The sequence below is a fragment of the Heteronotia binoei genome, chromosome 1 (genome assembly GCF_032191835.1).
Source record: "Heteronotia binoei isolate CCM8104 ecotype False Entrance Well chromosome 1, APGP_CSIRO_Hbin_v1, whole genome shotgun sequence".
NCBI classification, from domain to species: Eukaryota; Metazoa; Chordata; class Lepidosauria; order Squamata; family Gekkonidae; genus Heteronotia; species Heteronotia binoei.
Genome location: NC_083223.1, coordinates 175,636,275 through 175,663,382, shown reverse-complemented (window position 1 = coordinate 175,663,382; position 27,108 = coordinate 175,636,275). Strand labels below are relative to the sequence as shown.

At 41.9% G+C, this 27,108-nt stretch overlaps 1 protein-coding gene across 6 annotated transcripts in view; it reads right to left on the bottom strand.

Annotated features, from left to right (window-relative positions):
* The window catches only part of TJAP1 (tight junction associated protein 1), an 83,210-nt gene extending 74,084 nt beyond the window's left edge, over nucleotides 1-9,126 (bottom strand). For 4 of the 6 annotated variants that reach the window (XM_060244394.1, XM_060244398.1, XM_060244420.1 and 1 more), the window contains exon 1: nucleotides 8,328-9,101. The gene's annotated coding sequence lies outside the window, so the exon portion shown is untranslated. Of the gene's footprint in view, nucleotides 1-8,327 lie in introns of all 6 variants that reach the window. The other 2 variants (XM_060244424.1, XM_060244431.1) reach the window with 2 other exon arrangements.
* Between the last annotated feature and the right edge of the window lie 17,982 nt (nucleotides 9,127-27,108).

Below are 27,108 nucleotides of genomic sequence, written 5' to 3'. Positions count from 1 at the left end.
TTCATGTATATCACAACAGAATGCTACTTAGAGCAGCAGATAATAACATTAGGGTGTGCTTTGCTTATTACATTGGGCATTAATCTAACTGAGGCAAAAGCCTTTGAAAGGAGAACAATGAGCAAAGAATAGGAATTAAAGAACTCTACTTCAGCAAAAGTAATGACAGAGGCAGAGGAGATATAATTGTTGATTCAGCACGGGATTACAGTTATTGATAGCAATATACCTAAGGCGGTTTAAGCAATCCTTGATGGTTATATCCTTTAGCTTTAATACTTAATATCTGGTAGTACTAATATTTCTTGTTTATAGTTTTTCTTCAGTAATAGGATTTCATTTTTTAATCTCTTTTGGGTAACAATGTAAACAAATGTCATAATATACCTTTTTAGTGTTTTAAACGTTTGAATTCTTCAGTTGTTCACTTTTAGGTATAAAACTTAAAATTTTTATTTCTTAAAGCATACAACGTTAACTCATACTTTAATCTTTTTTGGTTAACACAGTGGACAAATGGTATAAAATACCTTTTGGTGCTATAAACCACTCTCAGACAATCCAGTTACTCTTTTCATATATAAGACTAAAAACTGGGAATTACTTGGAGTTGACAACCCAGTTCTAGTACCTGTTTTTAACACAACTTTATCTCATATGTTAATGTCTCTTGAATAATACAATAAAAATGTTGTATTATACCATTTAGTGTTATAAACATCTTAGATATTTCAGTTACTCCTTTTTCAGGTATGAAACTTAAAATTGTTAGTACTTGGAATAAACAACCCACTTTCACTATATTTATTTTAATTGCTCAAATGAGTCATTATGCAGAGACTGGCTATGAGGAAACTACTGAAGATAATGGTACACAAAATAATATTGATAGTCCCACCGTGAGTTAATAGTACCAGAGGTGGCCAACGGTAGCTCTCCAGATGTTTTTGCCTACAACTCCCATCAGCCCCAGCCAGCATGGCCAATGGCTGGGGCTGATGGGAGTTGTAGGCAAAAACACCTGGAGAGCTACCATTGGCCACCCCATACTAATTTTGGCAGGCTGTTGGTTATTTAAATCTGAAAGGACAGAGGGGAAGAAGGATTAAGTGAAAAGATCTTTTGAAAACCAATGCCCTCCATTGTTGGTTCCAGGTTCAGGCAGGGATAAAATTAGTTTTTTCACCTCTCCCCTCGAGGGATTCTGAATTTTCTCCAGTTTAAGGGATTTTTTTCTTTTTTCCTTTTTAAAATTCTTTCCATTAACCATTATTATTCTTATATAATTCATACAGATCTTCCCTATCTTAAGCGTTTTTTCCTCATGATTAATATTTTATTAAGTTACCTTGAGAAACAAAGTTTTTTATATAGCTGATGTTATAAGAGTTGATCTGATTATTTCTGGGACATTAACACTATTATAATACATTATGAAGATATAACTTTTTTATATTGTGAGAAAGATATCCCTTTCTCACAACACGAGAACTCATGGACATTCAATGAAATTGCTGAGCAGTCGGGTTAGAACTGATAAAAGGAAGTACTTCTTCACCCTGATTAACACATGGAATTCACTGCCACAGGAGGTGTTGGTGGCTGCAAGCATAGACAGCTTCAAGAAGGGGTTTGATAAATATATGGAGCAAAGATCCATCAGTAACTATTAGCTACAACATATTGTTGGAACTCTTTGTCTAGGGCAGTGATGCTCTCTATTCTTGGTGCTTGTGGGGAGGCAAAGTGGGAAGGCTTCTAGTGTCCTGGACCCACTGATGGACCTCCTGATGGCACCTTTTTTTGGCCACTGTGTGACACAGTGTTGGACTGGATGGACCAGTGGCCTGATCCAACATGGCTTCTCTTATGTTCTTAACTGACTCTAATTCAAATTTAATTTAATTTTAATTGTACAATAATAGCATAAAGACAGATATACATAAAACTGACATATCTGAACTTTTTGCAAGTACTGAAATTCTAAATTGAAACATAAGATACATGGAAAAAACACTACTAGCTTTAAAGAACTCTTACAAACACAATGGAACTAAATGGTGTTTGAAAATAATTTTTATATACCAACTTTAAAATCAGTAAAAGCAACGTAAGGGATCAAAACCAGCTGTAAATCTCACTTGTTTGACTTAAGTTACACAAGGTACATCCTATACTATTTTCAGAAATATTACTTTTTATTTGATACTCTTTCCCAAATTTATATACACGAGACCATTTACTGGTAAAACTCTATTATAGTATCTCTAGATTGCAAAAATCTTACTATCAAACTGTTATAAGAAAACTTCAAATCTTTAGTATGTCTTATTACTTCTATCAAGATACATGTAGTATAAGATAACCTCAAATTTATTTTATCACTTTACAGAGAATGAAGTGATCAAAAATGTGATATTACAACAGAGTTCATAATTATTTTTATTACTGTTAGAATAACAAAGATATACAGTATGTCACAGAAGTGAGTATACCCCCTCACATTTCGTAAATATTCAAGTATATTTTTTCATGTGAAAACACTGAAGCAATTATACTTGGCTACAATGTAAAGTAGTGAGTCTACAGCTTGTATAACAGTGTAAATGTGCTGTCCCCTCAGAATTACGCAACACACAGCCATTAATGCCTAAACTGCTGGCAACAAAAGTGAGTTCACCCTTAAGTGATAATGTCCAAATGGGGCTCTAAGTGTCAATATCTTGTGTGGCCACCATTATTCTCCAGCACTGCCTTAACCCTCCTTGGGCATAGAGTTCACCAGAGCTTCACAGGTTGCCACTGGAGTCCTCTTCCACTTCTCCATGACAACGTTATGTAGCTGGTGGATGTTAGACACCTTGCGCACCTCCACCTTCCATTTCAGGATGCCCCACAGATGCTCAATAGGGTTTAGGTCTGGAGACATGCTTGGCCAGCCCATCACCTTTACCCTCAGCTTCTTTAGCAAGGCAGTGGTTGTTTTGGAGGTGTGTTTGGGGTTGTTATCATGTTGGAATACTGCCCTGCGTCCCAGTCTCTGAAGGGAGGGGATCATGCTCTGCTTCAGTATGTCACAGTACATGTTGGCATTCATGGTTCCCTCAATGAACTGTAGCTCTCCAGTGAGGGCAGCACTCATGCAGACCCAGACCATGACATTCCCACCATGTTTGACTGTAGGCAAGACACACTTGTCTTTGTACTCCTCACCTGGTTGCCCCCACACACGCTTGACACAATCTGAACCAAATAAGTTTATCTTGATCTCTTCGGACCACAGGACATCGTTCCAGAAATCCATGTCCTTAGTCTGCTTGTTGAGTACCCGTGCTCAGGGTCATATCAAGATGTTGGCTTTGGAAAATAGACGTATGAGTGCTGCCAATGAAGAGGGACCCCTGAATAATTAATGAATATCCCTATAATAATAAATGAAAATATGGTTTTTTTGCCTTCAAAAGAGGTTGTCTGATGCAATGTTTAAAGTAACTGTTAGAAGCAGAAAGCCTTCAATGGGTGCGGATACACAGATGTGTATTGGATAACAGACAGGCATCTCTGAGAAGCTTCTTGTTAAAGCTGATAAGCAGGGGGACAGAGGAGTGGGAAAATACTAGAAATTACAGGAAGGTGGGACATGTTGAGTAGATAAGCCTGGGGGCTTGCCTGCTTGTTTTGGGTGTGAATAAAAACGGTCTGAATGGGAATAATTTTAACTTAGTCATTTTGGAGGCTTATGCCCGGCTAAGTTCTGCTTTGATGTCAAAGTAAACTCGTTTCAACACAGTGATGATTGCGGACCTCGTTATTTCTCTGCTTCACCAGCACTGCTACAGAGGTTAAAGGGGTGGCGGGGTCAGCCTGTCAGTGCTCAGACTATATGCCGCACGCTGCATCAAATTTGTCTGCAGGGCTGTCTTCCCAGAAGGAAGCCTCTTCTAAAGATGATGCGCAAGAAAGCCCGCAAATGGTTTGCTGCAGAGAAACAGGGAACCATGAATTCCAACATGTACTGTGACATACTGAAGCAGAGCATGATCCTCTCCCTTTGGAGACTGGGTCGCAGGACAGTATTCCAACATGATAACGACCCCAAACACACCTCCAAAACGACCACTGCCTTGCTAAAGAAGCTGAAGGTAAAGGTGATGGACTGGCCAAGATTGTCTCCAGACCTAAACCCTATTGAGCATCTATGGGGCATCCTGAAATGGAAGGTGAAGGTGCGCAAGGTCTCTAACATCCACCAGCTACGTGATGTCGTCATGGAGGAGGACTCCAGTGGCAACCTGTGAAGCTCTGGTGAACTCTATGCCCAAGAAGGTTAAGGCAGTAATGGAAAATAATGGTGGCCACACAAAATATTGACACTTTGGGCCCCATTTGGACATTTTCACTTAGGGGTGTACTCACTTTTGTTGCCAGCAGTTTAGGCATTAATGGCTGTGTGTTGCGTAATTCTGAGGGGACAGCACATTTACACTGTTATACAAGCTGTAGACTCACTACTTTACAATGTAGCCAAGTGTCATTGCTTCTTAAATATTTACAAAATGTGAGGGGGTGTACTCACTTCTGTGACATACTGTATCAAGGCACTGTTGTTTTGGTTATTGCATTTTTATTGTTATACTGAATGTTTAATAAAAAATTTAAGTATTAAAAAACACACCACCCAAAATTATAAAAGGACTGCCTGTAGTTTAAAGACACAGAAGCCTTCAGTGGCTGTTGCTAGGCAACCACAACATTCAAGGCTCAATTTTTGTCCGTAAAGGGCAGGGGGCAGGGCCCCTTCCAGGGCTGTTTTGGCCTTTGAGGAAGGACTCATTGGGCCAGGCCAGGCCGCAACTGCCAGATTACCTGCTACTACCTAACTTACATGATTCACCTAGGCCTGGTTGCTTGCTACTGTTCAAAGGTAGCCACCCTATGAAGTCAGTGTGGTGTAATGGTTAGGGCTTCATGCTAGGGACCCAGGTTTAAATCACCAGTCTACCGCAGAAGCTCAGTAGGTGATGTAGGGTCAGTCATACACATTCAGCCTAACTTACCTCACAGGTTTGTTGTGAGAATAAGGAGATATAGTTGCCAACTTCCTGGTGATGGCTAGAGATCTTCTGGAACTACCATCCAACATAGATAAGTTCCTTTGAAAAAAACATGACTGCTTTGGAAGGTGAATTCTATGGCATTATACTCCTCCTCAAGTCCTTCCCCTCCTCAAACCCACCCTCCTCAGACTATCCCCAAAATGTCCAGGAATTTCTGAACCCAGAGCTGACTACCCTAGAGAAGGATGTAACATAAAGTTGGGGTATAAAGGAAGAAAATATAGCCGAAGATGGGAGGCAGATAAAAGCTAGGTTGGTTAATGGTTGAGAAGGAGAGAATGAGGCAGGGGAAAGGGCAGATTTGGGGGTTGCTAGGAGAAGGCAGAAATGAAATAATGTAGTGAGTAACATAGAGGAAAGGGGTGAACTCTCCATAAATCTCTGAGGGTTCCCTACCACACGTGGGCCTGGTTCAGCAGCCAGTACCACCCAACTGGGCTTTAATTTTCCTAGTTAGAGAGGTTATAAGGGGGCAGCTGAGGACAGGGGGGCAAATAACAGTACTGTTGGGTGGGAACGAGTGGAAGAAGCAGGAAAATGAGAGAGGCTGTGGCAGCTTTTAGGGAGAAAAAAGAAATAGTGGGTGAGGGGAAATTAGATGCACCCTACAAGTCCTTGCAGGTTCCCACTTGTATTATATAGTTTCTGTTTAGACACAGAACTAGGTTTAAAGTTTTGCAGGATATTCAAATCTTACTGAAGATGCCAACAGCAAAATACCAGGTGATTTTTTTTTATATCTATCCCAGATCTGCAGAAGACCATTTATAATCCAGTTTTCCTTATTATAGACTCTTTTGTAAATGTTTATTCAACCCCAGAAAGGTCTTCAGAGGCATTCTAATGCAATATTGCTCTATGGCTACTTCTGACAGATCTTGTTTTCCAGCTATCCATTTGCTAAAGCTAATCGTGAAGTGTCATAAAATAGTTTTATACTGGGAATGCCTAAACCACCTCTGTTAATTTTATTTTGCATTACTAGTATTTTTATTCTAGTTTTTTGCTATCCATATAAATTCATTCAATATGGATTGCTTTTGCTTTAATGCCTTAATCTGGAACAATGATTGAGAGATTAGATATTATGCCGTAAACTTTGGATATCAATATAGTTTTAACAGCGTTAATTCAACCCACAATAGATTAAGTAAGCATTTTCCAGCGAGCAAGTTTGTTCTTAATATCTAATATGACAGGTTTGAAATTGTTATCAAGTAGGTTAACATTCTTGCTTAACTTAATTCCCAAGTTACAGAATTTTTATACTTTAATTCCCTTCAACCAGCTTTCTGGAGAGAAACTTTCCAAATCTGTTAGATTTCAGTGAAAAGTTTTTCAAAACAAGATTCTACTCACTCAAAACATGTAGCATAAAAATTTTTTTTCATGGTTTAAAGCCTGCAGAAATTTTACATCTCTAGGGTGCTTGCAAACATATCACCCAACTACAATCATGCCCAACTGGAGTTTAATAGTAGCTTGTTCTGAATGCAGTCTTGCTCTTGCGAAACCATGAAATTACACATTTCTGCATTTATTTTCATATACTTTCAAAAAGGGCTGGGTAGTGTGCGCGCAAAATTATGGGAGCCAAACAAGCTAGAAAAGTCACATGGTTACCTTTTATACCACATTTGACTTGAGCTAGCACAATGTGAAGAGGATCAGGGGAGGGGAGGACTGAGATCTAAGCAGCCCTGAATTTATTACTTCCCTAGCTCTGCTTTTTACACACATCAAATCATTTATACTGACATTCACACCCTTTTTCTCTAGATCCATCAACATGTTAGATGACTATATCAAACAATAAAAAGTCCATACCAATCACAAAAACAAGAAAACCTTACAGAAAAACAAGGGTATTTACATCTCAAGAGAATCCTCACATATGCACAAAACTTTGAATATGAATCAAACAAACAATAAAATAAGGACTGACTATCCTCCAGGAGCACAGATTGTTGAGAACAGCTGAAAGTCAATTAAAAGAAGAGAGCGATTAGCCAACTCAAGCTCCTGAGAATTTATGAATTTTTGGATGTGGACTTCAAATTGACATACACCCCATGCAATTCTTTACAAGCACCCAACTAGTATATTCATAATGGAGACTTCCGATCTCTACATCATCCCTAAACCATATTGAAAAGTATGTCAGAAAATGTTTTTGTAAAATCCAAGATTGTGCACAGCGAAATTTTTCATATGCTTCCTAATTTTAACTGATATTTCATAAATACAATTTTTATTAACGGTTTAAGTTTAATAAAAAACTATAACAATAGCTTTATATCAAATACATACTTAGAATCTTCCATAATTATACACATCTTATTGCAAACTAAAACAATTTAGTACAGGAGAAAAATCAAATTAAAACTACCACAAATTAGAAACTCTCAAATTGTAAAAGAAAATTGTCTGTATATTGTGTCTCTATAAACACCAACAGCATTACAAAAAGTTATAACAAAAGTAAATCTAATGGGGCTGCATAAATACAATTTATGACCATATTCCAATACTCAGAAACCTCAAGACATAACTATAATTTGTGTTCTTAATCTGCATCCAAGCAAACACATGTGCAGGAGCTACAAATATTAGAATTAATCTTTAGGGAATAAGATACTGCTGTTAATAATTCTTAATAGTGCTTCCCTTACATTTAAACACCATGTAAAGCTATCTAAAAGCTAGAAACAAAAATCCACTTCTCCTTTGGAGAGCAATAACTCTTCATAGGCCAATTCCAACAACACATTACAGATGTGGGACATACAAATTTATTAACAGCAGTAAAATTAATTTAGCAAGGTTTGGGAAATCATAATGGTTCCAGACTTGAAGGAATATTTGAGGAAGATATTAATCATGGACAAAATGAAAGAAATGTTTTGCATAGGAAAGGTTTAGGTAAATGGAAAGGAAATAAAACTGGATTAATCCTCTTGAATATGCATAAAAGTCAAACAATCAGAACAGGATGTCTAGTCAAATTCCAGCACTTACATGTTATGACGGAGAACTGCATTAATCTGTAACTACTGGTAAACCTGTAATTTTAACAGTATAATGGAATACAACTTTTCATACTTTTTAACCACTTTAAGTATCTTAGTCTGATGAATGGATATTAAGCTGTAGCAAGCTCAGTGATTTTTAAAAACAACATGCACCCACTAGCTCTCCCGTCACTCTCACCTGTTTCACTTCCAGCCGTTGTTTTAGTAGTAGGGGTTCATCTCCACTTTTTCCATCTTTCATTCCTCAAGCTTAACCACTGGCATAGGTCAGCTGATTCCCCTCCCCTTTACTAACTACATTTCCTCCTTCACTAACAGGTTTGGGTGTTATTTCTCCTCCCCCCCCCCCCCTCTAGTGTAATACAGAACCTTAACTCCGCGTCTCAAGCATCCACTATTCTTGCCCCAGCCCCAGCCCCTCCTTCCAGGTCAGGGCCCTGTCGCTCACCGAGCTGAAACGGTATCAGACTCTGAGCCCGAGTGGAGTTCCGCGTCACACGAAGACTAAGAAGGCTGGAGGCGCCTCAGGAACTCTTGCCCGCTCGGTAACACTCAGCTGGGACTTGGTCGACAAACCTTCAGCCCCGCCCGTCCGGCAGCACCTGCTGGTTCTGCCTGCAGACGGTCCCACAAAAGCCCTGACCCAGCCAGCGAGCTCTAAACCGCCCCTAAGGCACCACTTGGGCTCACTGAGGGGCTCCAAAGTCCAGCAACAGGCGGACGGGGCTTCCCGATTCGGTTCAGATCTACCCGGCCACCTCAGTCCTTCCTCCACCCCGGGTCTCGCTCTAGTCGCTCTTTCTTGCGGGTTCCCCCGTAACTTTGCGGTAGCTTCTAAGACTCTTGGAGGAGGGTCTCGTGCCTGCCCCAAACTTTATCCCCCTCCCCTCTCAGTCGGGACCTCGCGCTCAGCCCAAGCCGCCATTTTGCCGCGGGGCATGTCGGGTAATCCGGCGGAATCCCCACGTACCGGCGTGGTTGCATCATCACCCTCCCCCCAGAGCGGAGGGGTAGGCAAAGTGGAGAGAGACCACCCTCGGCGTTAAAAGGAAAGAGCCGCGCGTCTGGCGCGTTGCCATAGTTTCAGGATGGAGAAGGGTGGGACGCATCGGAAAACAAACACGGATGGGAAGGGGCAGAGCGAATTCGAACTAAAAACTTGCCAACACGTATCAAAAAGTGTAACAGTCAACATGCACGTTCAACTCCTTATCACTTTTCTGTATTTTTAATACATTGTACATTCCCATGCTATGTTTATTTGGGAGTGTATCAGTACAGCCTACTGCCGATAGTGTCCTTAGGATGGCACTGAGACAGCACTTAAGACTGAGCTGTTAGTTGGGTACATAAGAGCATGAAGGAGCTATCAAGTCCAGTACTCTCTTTCCCAGTGCTCCAGAAGATCCACAAATAACAGCACACGGCCTAATCAACAGAATTATTGCTCAAGATGGAAGGTAAATAACTGGAATTGTAGTCCAGAGCTGTAGCTGACAAATGGCATTCTGTCACTTTCTAAACCAAATCACAATATGTCAACACATACGGGAAAAAAATTAACCATAAAAGCAACAAAGTGCAATAAGCTGGGGGCGGGGGGGGGGGGGGAGGATCTAACATCCATGCTCACCTTCCTCTCAGGTATAGAATCATAGAATTATAGAGTTGGAAGGGATTTCTAGGGTCATCTAGTCCAACCCCCTGCATAATGCAGGAAACTCACAGACATCTCCCCCTAAATTCACAGAATCTTCATTGCTGTCAGTTGGCCATCTAGCCTCTGTTTAAAAACCTCCAAGGAAGGAGAGCCCACCACCCCCCAAGGAAACCTGTTCCACTGAGGAATCGCTCTAACGGTCAGGAAGTTCTTCCTGATGTTGAGTCGGAAACTCTTGATTTGATTTCAACCCATTGGTTTTGGTCCTACCTTCCAGGGCCACAGAAAACAATTCCACACCATCCTCTAGATGACAGCCCTTCAAGTACTTGAAGATGGCGATCATATCACCTCTTAGCCATCTCCTCTCCAGGCTAAACGTCCCCAGCTCCTTCAATCTTTCCTCACAGGACTTGGTCTCCAGACCCCTCACCATCTTCGTCGCCCTCCTCTGGATCCGTTCCAACTTGTCTATATCCTTCTTAAAATGTGGTCTATTTAAAAATGTGATCTCCTTTATGCAATCTTAAGTGGTGCAGGCCAGTCTGTTATCTCAATCTGCAGCATGGTTCATGATGATGAAGCAGGGCAGCAGTATCTTTCATGAGGCCCCATTTAGCTGTTAATCTGACAACTGACGTTGATTTAGGGGCTGTCTCTTAAATCAGTGGTAACCAATAATGTCTAACTATACCAGACTGCAAATTGACATGAAAAATATTCTATGTAAATATAGCACTCTTTCAAAAAAAAGAGTCTGCTGAAGCCCATGGATCACTTATAGTTCAACATAATCAGACAATCCTAGCAGAAGCTCTTCAAACCCCATTTCTAAAGCTCCTGGCACAAACTCTTTGGGTTTCCTCCTCACAATCCTGACATATGGCTTGAGTTTACAAACTCCTGCCATTCCTTATGCTGCTCAATAGTTCCTTATTGTGAGGTAGGATTCCCAGATCCATCTTGGGAAATTTTTGGAGATCTGGGAGTGGCAGCTGGGGATGGTGTAGTTCAGGGTGGAGAGGGACTCAGTAATTATGCCTCAGATTCCATCATCTGCAGCTACAATTTCTTTCACAGGAAATGATTCCTGTAGTGTGAAGATCAGTTGTAATTTCTGGAAAACTCCACTTCCCACTTGGAAGCTGGGAGGTAGGGACACTTGCATTTGACAAAGTATTGTCTATTGTTACCATCTACAGACTGACTGGGGAAGGCAATGGCAAACTACCCCGTAAGAAGTCTGCTGTGAAAATGTCGTGATGGAGCATCACCCCAGAGTCAGAAACGACTGGTGCTTGCACAAGGGACTACCTTTACCTTTTACAGACTGACAGAATTGTTGGCAGGACCAAGGAAACTAACAATGAAATCAAATAATTAATCAAAAGGGGAACACTTGTGGTGCAGGCTTACCTTCTGCTCATATATTATGTCAGTGTAAACATACATATATTGATAACTGCTGCTACAAACCTGAACCACCTTATCTGAGGATTCCTTTCCTTCTCCAGGTAACTGTATGGTGATCTCAGCAGCAGCTCTATGAAATCTTCATAATATTTTGGTTGGCATGTTAAGCTCGATAGCAAGCATAAGTTAAAGACCATTCTGGAAGTCCATAATGGTTTGATGGGATTTTATCTGTCTGTTCCTGACCCTTCTCCCACTGAGTATCTTAAAAAAATATTTAGGTAGGATAAGCATATACTTTGAGACATATGTGGATATATATTTGCTTTTATGGGTGAGTTGTAGTGTGAAAAAAATTACTGGAACGGGATCTCTTCCCCTTGTTATGTAATGCATTTCCAGAAACACATCCTTAACTCTTGAAAAGCACCAGCCAAATATTATGCACAGCGGCACACCTATCCCCATTAAATTCAAAGGAATTAAAGGCATCATACTCAATATACGGCTGGGCTGTAACATGTCTGAGATAAAGCATAACTGGTTGCTATGGGAACAGGTACTGTGCTACAAACAAATAATTCCAAACTTGCTGTAGGGGCAGGCAATAAGGAATAGGTAGATCATATAAGAAACTGCACTGGAAACATAAAAGGGATTTTGTGCTTCTGAAATGCAGAAACTGTGAGGATAGGGACCAAAAGCGTTAACATTAACAACTGTTCAACTCTTCTTGGCATTTCTGTGGACAATTTTCACTAGAATACTTATAGGTTTTCTAGCCCTAGATGACACTACAGATAATATCTGTATTGAAGAAGGACATGGTACCAACTTCCTTGAAGGAGGCAGTTATAAAGAAGAAGAAGACTGCAGATTTATACCCCGCCCTTCTCTCTGAATCAGAGACTCAGAACGGCTTACAATCTCCTATATCGTCTCTCCCTACAAGACACCCTGTGAGGTGGGTGGGGCTGAGAGGGCTCTTACAACAGCTGCCCTTTTAAGGACAACTCTTGTGAGAGCTATGGCTGACCCAAGGCCATTCCAGCAGCTGCAAGTGGAGGCCATTCCAGCAGCTGCAAGCCTTATCTGAACCCAGATGGTAACTATTGCCCAGTAACAAATACTCCCTTTGGGAGCAAAGTACTTGAGTAAATACTGGCTAGACAACTCTAGGCTTTCTTGGAAGAAAGGGATTGTCTGGACACATTTCAATCCAATTTCAGGCCTGGTTTTAGAATGGAAATGTCTTTGGTTGCCCTGATGGATTATCTTTGCTAGTAAATAGACAAGAGCTATGCAGTCTTGTTGATTTGCCTTTTCAGCAGTTTTTGATACCTTTTTTTTTTAGGTTTGAACTGAACGAAACCTTCAATCTGACTTTTAAATATTTTTCTCTCTAGGCAGAGAACAGGCAGGAAGGGAAAAGTGATGCTCTCGTGTCAGGGATGTCACATGGCAATGTCCCTGTTTGGGAATAGAGTTTCCCCCACTGGCCAGCGGAAGATCAAAGCCCCCCAAAGTGTGGGGAACCCCCACTGGGAACTGGGGGCTAGCAACCCTAGAAGCTGGGAGTCCACCCAGTAGGCAGTTCCTACAAAGGTCAGGTGGTGGTGGCAGTTGACGAAAGAGAGAGAAAAGCCCCTTCAGTTGTTGGGAAAACCTTGGAGAGCAGTGTGGAACAGAGCCTGCAAGTCAGAGCAGGACTGTTCTGCCACAGATATCATCAACTGTAGTATCCTTCTGGACCATTCATGGGGTCTATTGCTATTGAGTTCTGTGAAGGTGATGTTAGGAGATATTGCTCAGACTCATGGCATCAATCCTACTGGGTTTCTCCAATAGTCTCTATACTATTCAATGTTTATATGACCTCTAGGAGAGGTCGTCTGAAAAGTTAGAATTAAAGGTCCTCAGTACGTTGACGATACATCGTTCTTTTTCTCTTTTTCAAGAACATCAGAGGAGGGGGCAGATGTTCTCAGTAAGTGCTTGGTGGATGAAATGGATTGAATGATGACCAATAAACTGAAGCTTCATCCAAACAAGATGGAGGTGCTATTGATAATTTCTACACCAAGACAGAGACTGAGAAATCTGCTTTTCTGGATGGGGCTGTACTTCCATTGAAACAACAGATCCACACCCTGGTCTGTATAGCCCAGGCAAGCTCAATCTTGTCAGATTTTGGAAACTAAACAGGGTCAACTCTGGCAAGTATTTGGATGGGAGACCTCCTTGAAATACCAGTAGTTGGAAGGACAGGGACAGGCTTTATTCAGCCACCTCTCTGAATATCCTCCAGGCCCCTAGTAGGGGTCAGTCACTAGAAGTCACTATGACTTCCAGGTGCAGACACACACAAAATACAAAAAGAAAAGAAACAACAGATTTACAGTTGGAGTGCTATACAGTCTATGCTTACAACTGGAAGTTGAGATGTTTTTGGCTACTAGTTTCCACACCTTTGGGAAGCTTGGTTTGGTTTGCCAATTACAGCACTTCCTTGAGAAAGATAACTTGGCCACAGTTATTAGTGTTCTTATATCACATGCAAAGTCCTTTATGTCCTTGGCCCTTCATATCATAGAATTATAGAGTTTGAAGGGACCTCCAGGGTCATCTAGTCCAATCCCTTGCACAATGCAGGAAATTCACAAATACCTCTCCCCACACACACATACCAGCAACACCTGCTCACTGCCCAGAAGATTGGGGGGCTGGGGAAGCAAATAAAAACTCTCTAGGATCCCTGGCAAAATTGGCCTGAAGGAAAATTGCTGCCTGGCCCCAAATTGACAAACAGCATTTTCCTGAGCATTTAAGAAATGGCCACAAGAACTAAGCACTGATGCAGCCCTTCCTGCCTTCCTTCTCATCTGCCTAAGTTCACAGAATCAGCATTGCTGTCAGATAGCCATCTAGCCTCTGTTTGAAAACCTCCAAAGAAGGAGAGCCCAACACCACCTGAGGAAGCCTGTTCCACTGAGGAACCACTCTGTCAGGAAGTTCTGCCTAAAGTTTATTAGAAAACTCTTCAGATTTAATTTCAACCCACTGGTTCTGGTTCAATCTTCTGAGGCCATGGAAAACAACTCTGTGCCATCTATATGATAGCCCTTCAAGTACTTGAAGATGGTGATTATCAGCTCTCAGTTGTCTCCTTTGCAGGCGAAACATATCCAGCTCCTTCAACCTTTCCTCATAGGACTTGGTCTCCAGACCCTTCACCATCTTTGTTGCCCTCCTCTGGACACGTTCCAGCTTGTCTGTATCCTTCTTAAATTGTGGTGCCTAAAACTGAACACAATACTCTAGGTGAGGTCTAACCAGAGCAGAGCAAAGTGATATCATCACTTCATGTGATCTCGACACTATACCTCTGTTGATACAGCCCAAAATTGCATCTGCAGGGCCTAGGGTTGCCAAGTCCAATTCAAGAAATACCTGGTGACTTTGGGGATGGGGACAGGAGGCATTAGGGGTGGAGCCAGTAGCAAGGTTGTGACAAGCATAATTGAACTCTAACAAGAGTTCTGGCCATCACATTTAAGGGGACCGCACACCTTTTAAATGCCTTCCTTCCATTGGAAATAATGGATAGGGGCACCTTCTTTAGGTGCTCATAGAATTGGACCCCCAAACCAATCTTTTTGAAACTTGGAGGGTGTTTTGAAGAGAGGCACCAGATGCTATACTGAAATTTGGTGCCTCTACCTTAAAAAAAAGCCCCCACAGAGCCCCAGATACCCATGGATCAATTCTCCATTATACCCTATGGGAATCAGTCTTCATAGGGAATAATGGAGTGCCCAGCAGATATTTCCCTCCCCTCCCCCGCTTTCTAATGACCCTGAAGCCGGGGGAGAGCCTCCAAACCAGAGAATCCCCTGCCCCCACCTGGGGATTGACAACCCTAGCAGGGCCACTTCCTCCTATGCTCCACAACAGCTCTGTGTAACTGAGTAGTGCCTTCTGCGGGTGCCACCCTGCAAACAGGCAAGACCAACAACTGCCAATATGCCCTCTATTGTGCCCCCCCCCTTAGGGAATGGCCTGCCTGAGGAGGTCAGGAATGTTCTCATACTTCTGTCATTCCACAAACTATGGAAAACATAATTGCTCAGGAAGGCATTTCTGTAAAAGGACTATATTTTAACAGAATCATTCATGAAGGTGTTTTTATCAAGGGAATGGGACTGTGGATAATATCACTGTATATAGTATGTTGTGTGTGTGTCCTGTATATATTATCCGACTCTCACTGCATTGTTTTATACTTATGTAATATGATTTTCTGTATTAACATATCATGTCTAATACTTTCAGTTTTGTTTCAGATTTATGGAATCTTAGACCTGTTACTGCCTTGATGTGGCGAGAGGGCTTGCACGGTTCAATGAGGCTGTGGGCTATGTCAAGCAGGGCCACCAAAGATGGACAGGCCACAGCTGAAAATCCAGACAAAATGTGATCCACTGGAAAAGGAAATAGCAACCCACTCCAGTATCCTTACCAAGAAAACCCCATGGACAGTAACAAAAGGCTAAAAGATACGGCAAGTACAAGTAAAAAAGGGCAGGTACAAGTAACCACAGAAAGAGTGAAGCGGCTGGACCACAGCCAAAAGGATGCTCAGCTGTGGATATGTCTGATGGTGAAAGGAAAGTCCGATGCTGCAAAGAACAATACTGCATTGGAACATGGAATGTAAGATGTATGAATCAAGGTAAGTTGAATGTAGTCGAACAAGAGATGGCAAGACTGAACATCAACATCTTGGGAATCAGTGAACTAAAATGGACAGAAATGGGTGAATTTAACTCAGCGGATCACTACATCTATTATTTTAGGAAAGAATCCTGAGGAAGAAATGGTGTAGCCTTTATAGTAAACAAGAGAGTGAGGAAGGCAGTAATGGGATAGAATCTCAAAAATGACAGAATGATCTCGGTCTGTATCCAAGGCAAACCATTCAATAACACAATATCACAGTAATCCAAGTCTATGCCCCAACCACTGATGCTGAAGTGGACCAGTTCTATGAAGATCTACAACACCTTCTAGAATTAACACCAAAAAGAGATGTTCTCATCATCATCATAGGGGACTGGAATGCCAAAGTAGTAAGTCAAAAGTAACCAGAACAATTGATAAGTTTGGCCTTGGAGAACAAAATGAAGCTGGGCAAAGGCTAATATAGTCTTGTCAAGAGTACAAACTGGTCATAGCGAACACCCTCTTATAACAACCTAAAAAGCGACTCTACACATGGACATCACCTGATGGGCAACACAGAAAACATATTAATTATATACTCTGCAGTCAAAGATGGAGAAGCTCCTTATAGTCAGCAAAAACAAGACCTGGAGCTGACTCAGATCATGAGCTAGTCATTGCAAAATTCAGGCTTAAACTGAAGAAAACTGGGGAAGCCATTAGGCCATTCAGGTTTGACCTTGATCACATCCCATATGAATATACACTGGAGGTGAAGAATAGGTTTAAGGAACTAGAGTTGATAGACAGAGTGCCTGAAGAACTATGGATGAAGGTTCGTGACATTGTACAGAAGGCAGCAATCAGCACCATCCCAAAGAAAAAGAAATGCAAGAAAGCACAGTGGGTATCTGATGAGGCTTTACAAATAGCTGAGGAAAGAAGGAAAGCGAAAGGCAAAGGTGAAAAGGAAAATTCACCCAACTGAATTAAGATTTTCAGAGAACAGCAAGGAGGGATAAGGAGGCCTTCCTGAAGGAATGAGGCAAAACAATAGAGGAAAATAACAGAATGGGAAGGACAAGAGATCTCTTCAAGAAAATTGGAGAAATCAAGGGAACGTTTCATGCAAAGATGGCCATGATAAAGGACAAAAACGGTAGAGACCTAACAGAAGCAGAAGAAATCAGGAAAATGTGGCAAGAATACAGAGAAGAATTATACAGGAAGGACCTCAATGTCCTGGACAACCATGACGGTGAAATCGCTGACCTTGAGCCAGACATCCTGGAGTGTGAAGTCAAATGGGCCTTAGAAAGCATTACTAGCAACAAAGCAAGAGGAGATGATGGTATCCCAGTTGAGCTATTCAAAGTCCTAAAAGATGATACTGTTAAAGTGATGCACACATTATGTCAACAAATTTGGAAAACGCAACAGTGTCCACAGGATTGGAAAAAATTAGTTTATATTCCAATTCCAGCAAGGTCATGTTAAAGATCCTACAAGCTAGGCTTCAGCAGTATGTAGATTGGGAACTTCCAGAAGTTGAAGCTGGGTTTCAGAGATGTAGAGGAACTAGAGATCAAATTGCCAACATTTGCTGGATTACGGAGAAAGCATGGGAATATTAGAAAAATGTCTATTTATGTTTCATTGACTATGCAAAAGCTTTTGATTGTGTGGATCACAACAAACTGTGGCAAGTCCTTAAAGAGATGGGAGTACCAGACCACCTCACATGTCTCCTGAGAAACCTGTATAAGGGTCAAGAAGCAACTGTCAGAACATGATATGGAACAACTGATTGGTTTAAAATAGGAAAAGGAGTTTGACAAGAATATATATTGTCATCCTGCTTATTTAATTTATATGCAGAGTACATCATGCAGAATGCTGGATGAAGCACATGCTGGAATTAAGATTGCTGGGAAAAATATGGATATGGAACAACTGATTGGTTTAAAATAGGAAAAGGAGTTCGACAAGGATGGATATGCAGATGACACCACTCTAATGGCAGAAAGTGAGGAGGACCTAAAGAACCTCTTGCTGAGGGTGAAAGAGGAGAGCACAAAAGTAGGCTTGAAACTCAACATCAAAAAAACTAAGATCATGGCATCTGGCCCCATCATACCTTGGCAAATAGAAGGGGAAGACATGGAAGTAGTGACAGACTTCACATTTCTGGTATCCAAGATCACTGCAGATGGTGACTGTAGCCATGAAATTAAAAGACATTTGCTCCTTGGGAGGACAGCTATGGCGCACCTGGGCAGTATAATAAAAAGTAGAGACATCACCCTGCCAACAAAAGTCCATATAGTCAAAGTGATGGTATTCTGAGCAGTAACGTATGGCTGTGAGAGCTGGATCATAAGGAAGGCTGAGCGCAGAAGAATAGATTGAGAGTCCCTTGGACTGCAAGAAGATCAAATCAGTCAGTTCTGTCATGGGTGCTGGGGACCCTGCAGAGGAAGACAAGTCTGCCGAGGAAACTGTACCCCTGCCACCTGCACCAGTACCCCTGCCTCCTGCTGAAGAAGATCCCAGCCCCCCTGCCTCGCCCTCTCGGGTGGCTCGTGTGCGTGACCGCCTCCGTCAGGACCTCAGGGATCGGAGGAGGGCGGCACACTCACAAGCAAGACGCTCCCTGAGTCCTGAGTTTTGAGAGGATTCTGGCCCTCCTAAGAGCAAGGATGCTTGAGTTGTAACAGGATCCTGGCTGCCTCCCAGAGCCAGCAATTAGCCCAAATGGGCAACAGCCAGCAGAGGGCTATATAGCTGTGGGCTTTGGGAGGAGGCTTTGTGGAAGCAACTAGTCATCTCCCTGGCGTTCTAGCATCCACTCTGGCTTGACTTTGGTTCCTGACTCCCTGACTTTGGCTTTTGACTTCTGGACTCCCTGACCTCGGCTTCTGGACCTCGGACCTGCGATACTTGCACAGTGATTTGGATTTGGCACCTTGGACACTCCTGCTTGCTGGCTACAGATCTCGGACTGCCTCTGGATTTTGCCTGACCCGGCCCCAGCCGTGACAAGTTCTAAGGAAAATCAACCCAGATTGTTCCCTGGAAGGTCAGATGCTGAAGCTGAAGCTCAAATACTTTGGCCACCCAATGAGAAGGGAGCACTCACTGGAGAAGATCCTGATGCTGGGAAAGACAGAAGGCAAAAGAAGAAGGGGATGGCAAAAAATGAGATGGCTAAACAGCATCACTGATGTAACAAGCACAAATTTGAGCAGACTTCGGAGGATGGTGGAAGACAGGAGGGCCTGGTGTGATTTTGTCCATGGGCTCGCAAAGAGTCGGACTCGACTGTGCGACTGAACAACAAGACCTGTTACATTGCTTATTAGATGTTTCATCCTAATGACTGAACTGATTTACATGGTGTAATCTGATTTGAGTCTCAGTGAGAAAGGTGGACTATAAATAAAATAAAGGCTAAGACTACACTTGATCTTAGCCAAAAGCTGAAGATATCACAGATATTTGATTAGCACTCATGGGGTCCAGTGAGCTATGTTTCTAACAGTGCTATCCTAAACAGATTTACTCCATTCTAAGATCACTAATATCAATGCATTTAGAAAGGTACAACTCTGCTCAGGATTGCACTGCAGATTGGGAAAGAAATGATTAAATCTGTTATTGTTATTGTTGAGACAAGTTAAATTAAGAGACTACTTACCTGAGATTACACAACAGAACTTCAAAGAGTTCTGCTGTAGCTGCTGTAGGCTGTTCTGGCCTCTGTGACTGGCCAGAAGTTGAAAAGGCATAGGACAGTTTCACCATTTTTATCCAAGGAAGACAGCCAGCAACAGAAGATCAGTCTAAACCAATTATATATATTCTTTAAAACTGGTCTTCCTTCTCCTGCCTTTTCCCTCCTTTCTCTTCCCTTATGAGTCTTGTAATTTTAGACTGTTTGCCTTACAGCATGGCCTGACTGTCATTATTGATGTAAATCACTTTAGAAGATACTGATGGAAAAGCATGCTATAAATATAACATACAAAATGCTCCCTGCTATCTGAGTCATGCCCTCTAACTGTTGGCAGAGTGATTAACACAGCAACAGTGCACAACCTGATTAAAGAGTAGATTAGGAATTAATATACTTGATAGGAAAGAGGAGAGACACAGATAGGTTCCTAACTACATTGTTAGCTGAGAGAGGGTAACACTGATTGTGGGACTTCTGAGAAGAAGGGAGAAATTGCCCTAAGGGTAGCAATCTGGAAACAGACAATGAATGACACTTAAAAGGAAAGTAGTATCCAGTAAATCAAGCTTTTTTCGTTCGAGTAAGAGTTTATGATAGATCTTTTTTGAACAGGTTTGTTTGTGTTTTTGTTCTAATAGTTTAATGTTATCTAATAAATGCTGACTAAGCTCTAATTTTCTCTTTTTGTAGGCCGAATTCAAGGAGATACATTTACCCCGTAATACGGCCTTCATTGCATCCCAAACGATATCAAGAGAAACCCCACATTCGGAGTTATTTTCAAAATAAATATTTATTTCCTTTTCAATCTGTGTGTTGAAGTCTTGATTTAAGAGAAGTGATCTATTTAGCGACCAATTATAGCAGGGTTTATCTTGGGGGGCAACATTTAGCGTACATTCCAACCAAGCATGATCGGAAAGGGTTCTAAGACCGATATTGGCATGGGAAATTTGGTTCAATAGGGAGGGGGAAATAAGAAAGTAATCTATTCTTGTGAAAGTATTGTGGACAGCTGAAAAATACGTATAATCTTTAACACCGGGGTTATGAGCTCTCCAGATGTCACACAGATTGTAGTTTTGAAGGATGGTTTGGAGAGGTGCAGAAGGGGCAATTGTGGGGGAGTGTGTTTTGAAGGATCTGTCCCAGATAGGATCAATTATCTGATTGAAGTCGCCACCTATGACCACTGCCCCCTCTTGAAAGAGGGCAAGTTTATGCAAAGTGGAATTTATAAAAGTGAGTTGTGCAGTGTTAGGGGCGTATAGGGAAACCAAAGTGAATAAAGAATCATTGAGCATACCTTTAATAAAAATATATCTTCCCTGGGGATCTACTTCTTGGGCCATGGGGACAAATCTAGTTCTCCTAGAAAATACAATTGCGACCCCCCGTGACTTTGATGAACCAGGAGCTAAAAATTGTGTTTGAAACCATTTTGAATGAAAAATATTAAAATTTGACTTTTTGATGTGGGTTTCCTGTAAAAAAAGAATGTCAGGTTGTAATTTTGTTAGCGCTGAGGAGAGTCTCTTGGCCTTAATGACATTGTTAAGGCCTCTACAGTTGAGGGAGATTAATTTGAGATCTGACATAGTGAAAGCCAAACAAAGGGTGAGGAGTTTCTTAGGTTAACCAACATTGAGGAGCCAAATGGCCAGAGATTAAATTCCTCCAAAACCAAGTATAACACATTTGACCTGATGACCAACAAACAACATTGTATTACTGTAACATATGCCCCTAGTACAGTTAAAATAATATCTGTGAAAATGAGAATAGCGAAACTATTTATTTGGGGTTTTTTTTTTATCCTTTTGTCGATTTTAATTGTTCAAACTTATTAAGATATACGCAACTTTGTATTACTTCACGTTATAGTTGTACTAAGAATTTTTACAAATAAACCATTCATTACTTAAAAAAAAAAAAAAAGGAAAGAAGGTGCTGACCTCACTATCCTATTTAATTGTCTTCTTGCTGCCCCCTGCAGGGTCTCTCTTCTTTGTTTATCAGGCATTGCCTTTTCAGCACTAGCCACTATACTACACTGTCAGTCTGTGGATCATGACACTTTAAGCCTTACAGTAGTAAAGAAAGAAGTAATTGCAATCCTCCAGAAAATATATACAGTGGAAAAGGGGCACTTAGCAGAGTCCCACATCCATGATCTTGGGAATATTTGGGAAGAGACTAGCACATTACCATTGCTGGTGAGCTAGTGTTGCATCTGGTCAGACGTCAGCCGGGGATATTTCAAGAAAGGCCCTCAATACTTGGCCCTCCCATAAATTCTCCAAATCCTCTCTGTGCACTGGAGTCAGATAACAGGCGGAAAGACAATGGCTCCTAGAATCCAGGCTGTCCATCTGCTCTACACTTCCAGATTCTTGCCTCCCAGCGCCAGCTGATGAAATTTTCATAGCTGCAATGAGGTTTCTCATTTCTATTAGGCCCTCTTCCCTTGAAGTCTTCACAGTTGTGCCCTGTTCAGGTTTCTGTAGCTGTTGTAGGTGACAATGATAAGAGCCATGTGCTCTTTTGCAGTCATCTTAAAGCAGAGGATATCAAAGTAGAAAGCCTTAAAACCTTTAAATGAGTGAATTCTTTCTACACCTTTAACGCTTACTGTTTTCAATTTTCTCCTCTTTGTATATATGTGCGTATACTTATTGAGGTTTAATTTCATGCCTTTGATGAAATCAGCTGTAGCCCCAAAAGACAAATATTACTCTTTTAAGGTGCTACAGGACTATTCCTTTTGCTCCAGGCAAGAACGGTTAACACCTTTTCAACTCAAATCCTAACTATGCATTCAAGGTCAGGCAGCTTTTACATTATGGTCTTTCTTTCCTGGTAACATGCTACAATGTGATTAATCATCATAAATAATATTACTATCTGCTACTTTGTGGAGAAATGTTTTAATAATGACATAATTGCACAGCTGGTACAGAAGACTGCTGATTTTTCAAACAAAATTATTTCCAAAAAAAGGACTGAAGAAAAGCTGTTAACAAAATTAAGTTATGCCATATTCCACACTCTTAAATTTGATAACCAGAAAACACTTTTTCTAGATTTAGACACTAGACCGAAGACTCACTTTTGAGTGTCCATTATCTCCCCTTTCTGTGTTTTTCTCTTTAAAGTAAACTGAAAGCTTTCTCTATTATGAAAAATGAGGTGGTGGGTACTATGTGGGGAACTGTATTAGGCTGTATTATATTTACTAACATAAACACCATTAATACCACAGTGCTGCTCCCTGCTGGAACCAGTTGCTCACTAAATCCTCTGAAGTACAATTAACAAGCTTCAGGTAATTCAACACTTGACTCTTAATAATCCCTTTATTTTAAGGGAGCTCCAGCTGAATTTAAACTGTTTGCCAGAGAGCCCTAGAAATACATTTTTGATTCTATTAAATACCAGCTGAATGTATGGCCTTCAGTGAAAAGCAAAAAGTAATCTCTTCAAAATACTTTCCAAGAGGAAGCACTTTATATAGACTACACTAGCTATTCAAGGGAGGCTATTGGTGGGTCAGGTGTCATTCTGCAGAAAGATGAGCCCCTCTGTTTAGTAAAACATAACCTTGATTGCTGATGGAGCAGATGTCAGGAACTTGGAATATATTGCCCCTATTGGATAGATGCAGCAGAACCTCAGATTACTGAGGTTCATGGCCAGTCTATCATTGTGGAACTAAACAGGTGTCTGTGTATTCACACAAATAAAGGGGCCAGCCCTACCATTTGGCAGGCCAAAGCAACCTGTTCGGACATGGCAGCTCCAGATGGTGGTGATAGAAAGTGCTATCAAGTTACAGCTGTCATGGTGACCCTGTAGGGTTTTCAAGGTGAAAGACTTTCAGAGGTGGTTTGCCATTGCCTGCCTCTGTGTAGCAATCCTGAACTTCCTTGTTGATGTCCCATCCAAGTACTAGCAAGGGCTGACCCAACTTAGCTTCTGAGACCTGATGAGATCAGACTAGCTTGGGTTTCCAAGTTAGGGTGACAGCTCCAGAGTCTCTTTTAAACAGCAGTAATTTGTCATTTATTTTTGTTTACCTGAAGTGGCCTTTACGCTGAGGCAATCAGATCAGTATAGCCTGCTCTGACTGACAGTGGGTCTCCAGGACCTTGGGGTGGGCGGGGAGGTCTTTTGCATCATTTCCTATATGACCCTTTTTAACTGGAGATATCAGGGAATGAATTTGGGACCTTCAGAATACATAGCAGATTCTCTTCCACTGTGCAACAGTCCCTTCCCTTTAAAAAAAAAATCCTAAAACCTTTCCCCCTGATTGAGTTGGGGATCCTTTGGCTGCCTCGGACATCAAAATATTTTAGTCCCTCTCTGATTTAAAAAAAAATACACCATCAAGTGGTATGATAGAGACTGGGGGTTGTGCAAGTCTGAGTTGAGACAGTGCTTGCAAATTATACCATGCCTTAGTTTTAACTGGGGAAGCAGTTGTGTGTTTGTAAATCCCCCATATGAAAAATCGCAATCCCTGTGAAAAACTTACCACCTGAAAGAGAAGACCTAGCCTAATCTTCTCTCTAATTTGCTCACATCTTTACATTTCTGTATAGAAATTCAGGAGATGTGTCTTCTTGCTCAGCCTGATTGACAGACATACAAGCAGGATTTTTGGAATTATGCAGGAAGAGGATTGTAATGGGGTAATAGTACGTGGGGACAAATGTTCCCTCAAAGCTGCAGAGTCTTGTGAGCAAAAATTCTACTTTAGAAGCTACTGGCATTAATGTTGTGAGTTACTGCACAAATTAGTGTGCTCTGGGGCCATTTTTCCTGAGCTAAGACAAAAAAACTTGTGAGCTGGAGGCTAAAAATCTGTGCGCTAGCTCACACTAACTCAGCTTAGAGGGAACACTGGTGGGGACCTTGTAGATATGGTGAAGATACTATAACAAACCCATTAAATTCACCTGGCATTTTCTATTCATACTGAACAACACAAAACTAAAGGATGTGAAGCCCTGTTCCTCACAATTTGAGACCATCGGGTTGCCAGAACTACTAAGAGGAAGGTGCGGAGGTATAAAGAGAAGTGGGTGTGTTTTCCCAGATCTAAATCTTCATCTAATTTTAAATCTTCCATGGTGTTTAGGCTCTGACCTAAATAGCCTAGTCTAGTCATCTAATTAGATCTCAGGGCCTAAGCAGGGTGGGTTCTGGTTAGTATCTGGATGAGAGACCATTTTGGAATTCCAGGGTCACTTTGCAGAGGCAGGCAATGGCAAACCATCTCTGAATGTCTCTTGCTTTGAAAACCCCACGGGGTCGCCATAAGACAGTTGTGAGTAGGGTTGCCAGGTCCAATGAAAGAAATGTCTTGGGACTTTCGGGGTGGAGCTAGGAGCAAGGGTGTGACAACCATAATTGAACTCCAAAGGGAGTTCTGGCCATCACATTTAAAGAGACTGCACACCTTTTAAATGTCTTCCCTCCTTTGGAAATAATTAAGGATGGGGCACCTTCTTTTGTGGCTCATAGAATTGGATCACCTGGTCCAATCTTTTTGAAACTTAGAGGGTATTTTGGGGAGGGGCACTGGATGCTATACTGAAAATTTGGTGCCTTTAGCTCAAAAAAACAGCCCACCCAGAGCCTCAGATACCTGTGGATCAATTCTCCATTATACTCTATGGGAATCAGTCTCCATAGGGAATAATGGAGTGCCCAGGATACATTCCCCCCCCTGCTTTCTGATTACCCTGAAGTGGGGGGGGGGAGAAGGCCTCCAAACCAGGGGACCCCCTGCCCCCACCTGGGGATTGGCAACCCTAGTTGTGACATGATGGCCAGAAAAAAAAGGCATGTAGATAATTTTGCTCCGTCCTGCTGGACAGCTTCCTAACATCTTAAACCTCCTTATTGTTTGGAACATTGTCATTGTCCTCCATCAGTCAGTGAGTTTTTAAAAACCTGGTGTGGCAGAACAGGCCTGCTTTGACTTGTAGACCCTACTCTGTCCATCCTTCCTTAGTGTTGCCAACTCCTGAAGAGGGTTACTTCCTCCTTCCACAAGGACAGCTCACTGCCACCACCTGCCCTTTTTTGTGGGGGGATTCCCTGCTAGAAGGGACAGGGCTCCTACCTTCCTTTCCTAACTTGTGGCCCCACCTCTATGTCCTCCGCTACCCAGAGCTTTGGGGCTCCCCTGCAGAAACAGCTACTGCCACACAGTCAGGTTTCCTCCCAGCATAGGGCCCCTCTTGCACTAGAATGCCCAATATGGTGGGGAATCTGGGTGGTATAGAAGCTGAGAACCAACCTCCAAAGTCAAAAAAAGATTTATTGAAAATAAAATATTTACAAACATCCTTAAGCACAGGAGTAGATCAACAAATGGATTTCAAAAGAAAATTGGTCATAAATGCAATCCCCTTTCTCTGTTCTAGACATATCCTAACTGATGTGAAAATAACACAGGCAGTAATACTCTTAGAGTTTCAAGGCTCCTATCTACACGCAATTCCCTGAGAGGCCACATGGTCAGAAAAAGATGGCTGCCTGCTTGCATCCTCAGACAAGAAGTCTGACCAGCTCACCATCTCAAGGAAAAGAGAGCAGGACCTTTGACTGCAAGGAAGTTTTCTTAACCCCGTCTCCACCCACATTAAATCATTCCCTCTACCCCCTTGACGCTGTCCGCCCAGGTCGCAGGTGCATCCCGGGAGCCCTCCTGAAAGGTATTCTGAGAAATCTCTAGGAATCACCTGGAGACTTCCTAGCACCAAATTCCTTAGTTGGTTTTCCTAACAGGGCAATTAGCATATATATAATTCTATGAGGAGCTCCTTTGCATATTAGGCCACACACCCCTGGTATTTTTGTAAGCTCTTGGAGGATTGGCTACATCTTTTTTTGTAAGCTCTTGGAGGATTGGCTACATCAGGGGAGTGTGTCCTAATATTGCAAAGAAGCTCCTGCTAGAATTGCACCCCAGGATGCATTCTAGCAGGCCATTGAACTGACTCCCTGCCACTTCCAGAGAGAGAAAAACCCACACTTTCAAAACTCAAAGCGCAGGGAGAGGTTCTCCGCTCCTAGCATACATACGGAGGCATTCACAGATTATCATAGTATATGATGATGTCTGTCTTACTAACTTGATAATTGTGCCGTTCTTTTTGTATGAGGATATCCAGTGAGCTATCCTAGTTTACCTTGACTTCCAGAAAGCTTTTGATAAAGTTCCTCATCAAAGGCTCCTTAGTAAGCTCGAGAGCCATGGAGTAAAAGGACAGGTCCTCTTGTGGATCAAAAACTGGCTAATTAATAGGAGGCAGAGAGTGAGTATAAATGAGCAGTCTTCACAGTGGAGGACAGTAAGCAGTGGGGTGCCGCAGGGCTCAGTACTGGGTCCCATGCTCTTTAACTTGTTCATTA